Source organism: Symphalangus syndactylus, chromosome X, assembly GCF_028878055.3.
Source record: "Symphalangus syndactylus isolate Jambi chromosome X, NHGRI_mSymSyn1-v2.1_pri, whole genome shotgun sequence".
In the NCBI taxonomy this organism is placed as follows: domain Eukaryota; kingdom Metazoa; phylum Chordata; class Mammalia; order Primates; family Hylobatidae; genus Symphalangus; species Symphalangus syndactylus.
In genome coordinates, this window is record NC_072447.2 from 135,118,477 (window position 1) to 135,126,010 (window position 7,534).

Below are 7,534 nucleotides of genomic sequence, written 5' to 3' on the forward strand. Positions count from 1 at the left end.
AGTCAAAGAACAGAATGGGAATGGAAGGGCTTAGGCAGGCTAAGCCCACTGTGGGCTCTCCCCTGTGGTTGCACTTTGGAAGAAAACAGAAGAAAGTCCTTTTCCATCTTGAACTAGCCTGAGGAAAGTCTGTGTTTAGGAGGGTCGACCGTCACACCAAAACAAAACATGCCCTAACAGAAGCTGATTGCAAAGCAGGTGACAGAGAACACTTTGGGAAGCACTGCTGGAGCGGGACAGAGGGGTACTTGCCATGAAAATGCCCTCGAGAGCCTCTGACAACACTGTTGGGTTGGTTGAGGCACCTGTTCCCTTTTGGTCTTACTGGTGGCCTAAAATGTGGTCTCAGAGTACTTGTCTTCTGCCTGCTCGCTGGGTTGGGCTTGCCAGTATCTGTTCTCTCTTCCTAGGATCACAGAAGAACTGCAGCTTCCTGGGGAGCAGTTTCACCTCCACAGGCATCACTTCATACTCCTCACTGTCAATGCTAAAAGAGCTCCCTGCTTCCTTGGGGACAAGCGAAGTGTACTGGCTGGCTTGGAGACACTCCATGCCCTCGGTGTCCAGCTTGGCTTTTCTCACCTTTCGACTTCTTATAGTTATAAAGTCTCCTTTGCTGACGGTGTTGGCTTCAATGCAGATGTTCATAAAATCTTTGCGTGTTCGGTCAAGCTGATTTTTCCGTGTTATGATGGACAGTTCAATGGTGGACAACTGCACATCTTTCCAGACCTCTCGGCTCACCTCTTGGGAAAGGGCATCCTGTGGTTGTGCCCAGTAAGATGCAAGCCTCTGTAATATTCTTCTGTACAAAGAAGTCCTTTGTACAGGGGTCTCCTCTGGTTCATTGGCAGGTCTCTCTGTAGGTCCCGTATACGAGATAGAGGTTTCGTGAGTCTGAGGCCACTCCTTAAGAGTGCTGAAAAAGTGGGCTGCTTTGATTTTTAGAGGCCCAAGATATCAGTACCTGCTAACTTTGATGCCAGCATCTCTGAAAGATCCCCATCAAAGGCCGGTCATTGCAAACACAGGCTGTTCCTTTTCACCCTTGATCTGCAAGACATCAAATGGAACTGTCTCTCCATTCACAATGGCAAGTGTAGCATCAGTAATATGTTGGACTTTGTTTCCACTTTCAGTAAAGAGGTTATGACTCAAACTACTGGTCTCTCCCAGTGGGATAAATCCAATGGGAATCTTACTGAAGGTAGCCTCATCTGTTCATCGAAGAACTCCAGTAACAACCTCCTGCAGTGTCCCATCTCCTCCTGCAACAATGATCACCTATGTGTTTTCTATCAGTTCCAGGAATTTCTTGGCTTGTCCCTCATAATCTGTCTTAACAATAGTCACACCTATGCCAGGATAAATGTAAAATCGGGGCAGCATTTTTTTCAAATAGAATCCTGGCTTTGCCTTTGCAAGCTGCAGGATTGAGAAAAACAGATTCTTTCTTCACTTGTGCATTGGGAGGAATGAGTTGATTGCCAAACACCTGAGCTTCTTCACAGGCTGCTCTCCTTAGTAGGTTATCACAGTGTTTTCCATAGAGCCACTGGCCTCCCCAGGTCAGCAGGCAGAGCCCAGCTGTAGTTTTCTTCCAATGATTTTGAAGTGTTTAAAAGAACACCGCCATCTTCTAGAGATTTGCATGGCTGGTCCCGCTCGGTAACCACTTTTATTAGCGTTTTGTTGTAGTTGTTCAGCCTTCAGTGTTTCCTTATGCAAATTTTATACAAGCAAATACAAATGTATCTATCCTATGTAGGTAGCATACTAGTATTAAACTGTTTTGTGCATTCTTTTTCCTCATTTATCATGGAGATCTGCCCTTACCTGTGCATGGAGAACTTCCTCATTTCTTTTCACAGCTGCATAATTTTGCACTGTGTAGACTAACCAAAGTTCACTCAGCCAGTCTGAAATTAATATTTCAGCCTCAACAAGACTGAAATGAATATCTTCATACATATGTCAATTTATATGTGTGCAGATATATCTGTAGGATAGAGTTCCAGAAGTAGAGTTGCTGGTCAAGGATAATGAATTGGTAGTCACGATAGCTATATCTATATTTCCTTCCATAAGGGTTATTATAGGTTGAATTGTGACCCATAAAATTCTTATGTTGAGGTCCTGAGCCCTAGTAACTCAGAATGTGACTGCATTTGGAGAGAGGGTCTTTAAAGAAGTAATTAAGTTGAAATGAGGTCATTAGGGTGGGTCGTAATCCAATTTGACTGGTGTCCTTGTAAAAAGAGATTAGGACACAGACATGTAAAGAGGGAAGACTACATGAAGACACATAGAGGAGAAGATGTACATCTGTAAGCCATGGAGAGAGGCGTCAGAAGAAACCAGTCCTACCAACACCTTGATCTCAGACTTCTAGCCTGCAGAATGGTGAGAAAATAACCTTCTGTTGTTTAAGCCACCTGGTCTGTGATATTTCTTATGGCAGCCCTACCAAATTAATAAAGGTTGTACTAATTTGCAGTCCCATTAGTAATGTATGAGAGTGACTGTTTTCTATACAGGCTTGACAGTGGAGTATTAAACTTTTGAATATTTACCAAACTGATAGGTGAGAAAAAAAATCTTGGTGTACTTTTCATATTATGAGAGAAGTCAAGCATCTTTTCATATGTTTAAGGGCCATTACTTTTTTTTTTTTTTGAGACAGAATCTCGCTCTGTCTCCCAGGCTGGAGTGCAGTGGCGCGATCTCGGCTCCCTGCAGCCTCCACCTCCTGGGTTCAAGCGATTCTCCTGCCTCAGCCTCCCAAGTAGCTGGGAATACAGGTGTGTGCCACCGCACTCCACTAGTTTTTTTTTTTTTTTTTTTTTTGTATTTTCAGTAGAGATGGAGTTTCACCATTTTGGCCAGGCTGGTCTGGAACTCCTGACCTCAGGTGATCTGCCCGCCTCAGCCTCCCAAAGTTCTGGGATTACAGGTGTGAGCCACTGCACCCGGCCCCAGTGCCATTACATTTATATTAATTTCTTTTTTGTGTGGATTTCTTTTACTGTGAAAGGTGTGTTCATTTACTTCGACATTCTCATTTTATTTTTCTTATTTAAAAGATTTTGTATAAAGTTTAAGGAGTACAAGTGCAATTTTGTTACCTGTATATATATTGAGTACTGATGAGGTCTATGCTTTTATTGTGTCCATCACCCAAATAATGTACCCATTAAGAAATTAATTGTACTGGTTAAGTAATCTGTCACCATCTACCCCCTTCCCATCCTCTCACCTTTCTGAGTCTCCAGTATCTAACATTCCACCCTCTATGTCTGCATGTATACATTATTTAGCTTATAAGTGAGAACATGTTGTATTTGACTTTCTGTTTCTGGGTTGTTTCACTTAAGATAATGGCTTCCAGTTCCATCCATGTTGCTGCAAGAGACACATTTCATTCTATTTTGTGGCCGAATAGTACTCCACTGTGTACACATATCACATTTTCTTTATCCAATCATCTGTTGATGAACATTTAGGTTGATTCCATATCTTTGCTATTGTGAATAGTGCTGCCATAAACATATGAGTGCAGATATCTTTTTTTAATATAATGATTTCTTTTCCTTGGGGGTACTCAGTAGTGGGATTGCTGGATTGAAGGGTAGTTCTATTTTTAGTTCTTTGCAAAATTTTCATACTGTTTTCCATAGTGGTTGTACTAATTTAAATTCCCACCAAGAATGGACAAGCGCTCCCTTTTCTCTGCATCCTCACTGACAACTGTTATTTTTTGACTTTTCAATGATAGCTATTCTGATTAGTATAAGATGATATCTCATTGTGGTTTTAACTTGCATTTCTCTGATGATTAGTGATGCTGAGAATTTTTTTCATATGCTTGTTGGCCATTTATATGTTTTCTTTTGAAAAATGTCTATTCACATCCTTTCCCCACTTTTTAATGTGTTTTTTTTTGTGAAATTGTTTGAGTTCCTTGTAAATTCTAAATATTAGTCCCCTGTTGGATGCATAGTTTGCAAATATTTTCTCCCATTCTGTAGGTTGTCTGTTCGTGCTGTCGATTATTTCTTTTTAGGTCTCCCTTAAAAAATGTTTTATTGTCTTTTCTCACAGATTTCTAGAAAATCTTTAAAAATTAGGGAAATTAGTCTAGTCCTTTGTCTATGATATATGTTACAAATATTTTCCCTATTTCTCCTTTGTCTTTTGACATTGCTTATGATCTTATGGGGTGTGTGTTGTGTGTGTGCGTGTGCTCACGTGTGTTTGCCATGAGTTTTTCTTTTTTTGTGTAGCACAATTTGTCAATCATTTTTAAAAATGGCCTCTGGATTTTGAGTCATAGTTAGGAAGGCATTCACTTTAAGGCTTTTTTAAGTGCTTTTGTGGTTTTGTTTTTAAAAAAATTTAAATCTTTTATCTATTTGGGTTTTATCCTGATGTACGGCATGAGGTATAGATTCAATTTAATCTTTTTTGAAATGGCTTCCCACTTGTCCTAATGTTGATCAGAAAGCTTATTTCTACCGCCATTGATTTGAGAAGTTGCTTTTATCATATATTAAATCATCTTATGCACTTGGGTCTATTTTGGAATTTTTATTCTCTTCCAGTCATGCACAAATACCACACTGTTTTAATTTTTGAGGTGGTAGAGTATGTTTTAGTATCCAGTAAGGCTGCTCCACAGCCCATTACTCTTTTGTTTTCCAGAATTTTCCTGACTATTCTTGTTTACTTATTTTTCTGCGTACACTTATTCAGTTCCAGGAAACAAACGTTGGTGTATTTATTGAGATATGTTAAAATTATGAATTTTCTCAGGGATAATTGATATCTTCCTGATGGTGCCTATTTACGGGACATGCTATGTATGTTTATCTGTTCAGGTGTACTTTGTTGTTGTTGTTGTTGTTGCTATTGAGACTGAGTCTTGCTCTGTCACCTAGGTTGGAGTCCAGTGGCATGATCTTGGCTCACTGCAACCTCTGCCTCCTGGGTCCAAGCAATTCTTCTTCCTCAGCCTCCCAAGTAGCTGGGGCTACAGGCATGTGCCACCACGCCTGGCTAATTTTTGTATTTTTAGTTAAGATGGGATTTCACCATATTGGCCAGGCTGGTCTCGAACTCCTGACCTCATGATCCTCCTGCCTTGGCCTCCCACAGTGCTGGGATTACAGGCATGAGCCAGCAAAGGGTATAGATAGTACAATAAACTCACACTCATTATTCAAAATTTTTATGTCAAAGCCCTAACACCCACTACCTCAAAACATGACTGTATTTGGAGATAGGCTTTTTAAAAAGGCAATTATGTTAAGATGAGGCCATTAGGGTGGGCCTTAATCTAATCTGACTGGTCTTCTTGTAAGAAGAGGCTATTAGGACAGAGAAACATGTGCACAGAGGGAAGACCACTGAGGACTCAGCAAGAAGGTGGCCTTCCATAAACCAAAGAGAGAGGCTTCAGGAGAAACCAAACTTGCTGACGTCTTGATCTCACACTTCCAGTCTCCAGGACTGTGAGAAATAAATTTGTTGTTTAAGCCACGCAGTCTGTGGTATTTTGTTACAGCATCTGGCTATAGGTTAGATATGGTTTGTTTGTCCCCACGAAAACTCGTTGAAATTTGGTCCCCAATATGGCAGTATTGAGAGGTGGAGCCTAGTGGGGTGTGTTTGTGTTATAGGGGCAGATCCCTCATGAATGGCTTGGTGCTATATTCGGGGTAATGAGTGCTTGCTGTAATGATACTGGATTAGTTTTTGTGGGAATGGATTCGTTCCTGAGAGAGTGGGTTGTTATAAAGCTAGGATGCCCTTCGGTTTTCCCCTCTCTTTGTATGTGCCCACTTCCCCCTTTGACCTTCTCTGCCACCTTGTAACATACATGAAAGCCCTTGCCAGAAGCCAGAGTCATGCCCTGAACTTCTCAGCCTGCAGAACATGAACTAAGTAAATTTCTTTTCTTTATAAATTGCCCAGTCTGAGGTATTCTTTTATAGCAACACAAAATAAACTAAGACACACCCCCAGAAAGCTAATACAAATAATACTAAGATTTTTCTATTTCATTCTCTATCTTTTCCTCCCTCTCTACCTCCCACAAATGACTTTAAAGCAAATTCCAAGCATTATTTCTTTTCACTCCCTAAATATCTTTAGTATATGTTTCATTAAAATGTGGAAATTTTCTTCTATAACCCCAAAGCCATTATTCCATCTAACAAAATTATTAAACACTTTCTTATTATCATATACAGTTGACCCTTAAACATGGGTGTGAACTGCATGAGTCCACTTATACATCATTTTCTTCTGTCTCTGCCACCCCTGAGACAGCAAGAGTAGCTCCTCTCCCTCCTCCTCAGCCTACTCAATATGAAGACAATGAGGATTAAGACCTTAATGATGATCCACTTCCACTTAATCAATAGTAAATATATTTTCTCTTTCTTATGATTTTCTTATAACATTTTTCTCTAGCTTACTTAATTGTAAGAATATAATACATATAACATACAAAATATGTGTTAATCGACTGTTATGTTATTGATAAAGCTTTCAGTCAACAGTAGGCTATTAGTAGTTACGTTTTGGAGGAGTCAGTGTTATATGCTGGTTTTCAACTTGGCGAGGGTCAGCACCACTAACCCTTGCATTATTCAGGAGTCAACTGTAATACATACTAAAAGTTTCCCAATTGTCTCAAAAATCTTTTTTTTACTGTTAATTAGTTTGCATTAATTAGTTTGCAGAAATAAGCTTTCTGATCACCATTAGGACAAGTGGATCCAAACAAGGTCCACACATTACATTTGGTTGTTATATCCATTGATTCTTTTTGAATCTAAAGCAATGTCCTTTCCCCCTTTTTATCCCTTCAATAAATCAATTGAAGAACCTGGGTCAATTGTCCTGTGGAATGTTTCATGTTCTAGATTTGTCTGCTTGCTTCATTGTGTCATTTAATTTGTTCTTCTATTCCTCATATTTCTCGATGAGATTCACTTATTTGTTGAAGACACTTCATGGTTGATGCTGGGTACTTCGTATTGGATCAGAAGGCATATGTCTGGTTGTTTCATTTTTAGTGATTCTAAGATTGATCAGTGTGTTTAGGTGATGAATAGCAAAGTGAAAGTATTCCTCATAAAAGTTTGTAGATTTCTTATATATTCACTCCTATGTATGTAATATTTTTGGTTGCTTTTTAAAATGTGATCTTCTCTGCCATTATATCTTCTAATTGACAGTTGTTTGCATATGTGAAGGGAATTTATTTTTATACATTAATTTTATATTTTACTAATGTACTAAATTTTGTTAAATGTTTGTAGTAGTTGTTTACTTGATTCTTTGGTTTTTGGGTAGAAGACAATTCTATTATATGTGAATAGAAATGTTTTTATTGCTTTCTTTCCAATACTTATAATAATTATTTTATTCTATTGTATAGTTAGGGTAGCTAATACCTTCAATGCATTGTTACATAATAGTGGCAAGAGTGAGCATCCTTTTTTTCCTCTTGATTTTAGTGGGAAGG

At 39.0% G+C, this 7,534-nt stretch overlaps 1 pseudogene; it reads right to left on the minus strand.

The window, feature by feature from the left end:
* Nucleotides 1-345: 345 nt before the first annotated feature.
* LOC129475409 (acylglycerol kinase, mitochondrial-like) lies at nt 346-1,636 on the minus strand (annotated as a pseudogene).
* Nucleotides 1,637-7,534: the final 5,898 nt, after the last annotated feature.